Source organism: Gossypium arboreum, chromosome 6, assembly GCF_025698485.1.
Source record: "Gossypium arboreum isolate Shixiya-1 chromosome 6, ASM2569848v2, whole genome shotgun sequence".
Taxonomy (NCBI): Eukaryota; Viridiplantae; Streptophyta; class Magnoliopsida; order Malvales; family Malvaceae; genus Gossypium; species Gossypium arboreum.
The window spans coordinates 117,944,671-117,946,353 of record NC_069075.1 but is presented as its reverse complement, the minus strand read 5'-3'; the positions used below and the strand labels follow the sequence as shown (position 1 = coordinate 117,946,353).

The 1,683-nt window shown below is 38.7% G+C and overlaps 1 non-coding gene across 1 annotated transcript; it reads right to left on the bottom strand.

Annotated features, from left to right (window-relative positions):
• Positions 1–211: 211 nt before the first annotated feature.
• LOC128294534 (small nucleolar RNA R71) lies at positions 212–317 on the bottom strand. The gene has a single exon (XR_008284844.1). It is a non-coding gene; the product is annotated as a small nucleolar RNA R71 (small nucleolar RNA).
• Between the last annotated feature and the right edge of the window lie 1,366 nt (positions 318–1,683).

Below are 1,683 nucleotides of genomic sequence, written 5' to 3'. Positions count from 1 at the left end.
CCAATGCTCACTTGGCGAATTTTTTAGAGTTTTGCGACACTTTTAAAATCAATGACGTTTTTGTTGATGCCATTTGCCTTCGGTTGTTTCCCTTTTCATTGAGGAATAAAGCAAAATAGTGGTTGAACTCGTTACCACGAAGTCAATCACTACTTGGGAATAAATGACTGAAAACTTTTTATTAAAATATTTTTCGCCCACTAAAACGGGTAAATTACGTAATGATTCTCTTCTTTTGTGTAGATGAATTTAGAAACACTCTACGATGCATGGGAGAGATACAAGGACCTTTTGCGAAGATGCCCTCACCATGGGTTACCACTCTGGCTACAGGTTCAATCATTTCATAATGACCTAAATCCTTCGACTCGATAGATGATTGATGCAGCCGCTGGTGGAACTATCAATAATAAGACACCTGAGGATGCTTATGAATTTATAGAGGAGATGTCACTGAATAATTATCAGTGGCAAGTCATGAGGACAAAACCAACAAAAATAGCTGGCATTTTTAACATCGATTCGGTCACTGTGCTCTCTAATCAGGTAGAACTTTTGAATAGAAAAATTGACGGTTTTCTTGGTTCTTCACATGTTCACCCAGTAATGCAGTGCGAAGCAAATGGAGGTGAATCAAGCAATTCAGAATACTCACCCTATGGCCACAACATGGAGAACGAGTAGTTAAATTACATAGGTAATAATCCTCGATCTCAGAATAATCCTTATAGTAATACTTTCAATGCAGGATGGAGGAACCACCAAAATTTCTCATGGGGAGGCTAAGGGAATCAGAGACCACCACCACCTCTAGGCTTCCAACAACAACCTTACCAGTAAGAGAAAAAGCCGAACCTTGAGGAGATGCTAACAAAATTCATCTTGGTGTCAGAAACTAGTTTCCAGAAGACCGAGATAGCACTTAAAAATCAACAAGCGTCGATCCAAGGGCTTGAAACTCAGATAGGTTAGCTCTCTAAATTGATATCTGAATGACCACAAGGTAGACTACCGAGTAACACTGAATCTAACCTAAGTGAGCAACTCAACACAATTACCATTCAAGATGAGGAAGGATTAGTTGCACCTGAACTAGAACCGAGGCAAGAAACTGTGGTAAGTAAAGGCAAAGGTGAGGTGGACCACAATGACCAGAAATCGATAAGTAAAGAGTACAAACCTCGTGTGCCATACCCCAACAATACAGACAAACAATTCGGTAAATTCCTTAAATTAATAAAGAAGTTACATATTAACTTACCGTTTATTGAAGCTCTTTCGCAGATGCCAAACGCAGTCAAATTCCTAAAGGAGCTTTTAACAAATAAGCGAAAGTTGGATGAGGCGTCGCATGTGGAGCTAAATGTGGTTTGCTCAGCCATACTACAGAATAAGCTGGCCAACAAATTAAAAGATCCAGAGATTTTTACGGTTCCCTGTTTAATTGGTAGCCTAGATGTTAATAATGCTTTGGCTGATTTGGAGGCTAGTATCAATGTTATACCTTACAAAATGTTTAAGCAACTAGGTCTTGGGAAACCCAAACAAACTAGGATGAGTATTCAATTAGCCGATAAAACAATCAGATTTCCTAGGGGGATTATTGAAAATGTACTCGTTAAAATTGAAAAATTTATATTCCCAGTTGATTTCGTTGTTCTAGACATAGAGGAGGATAGTAAC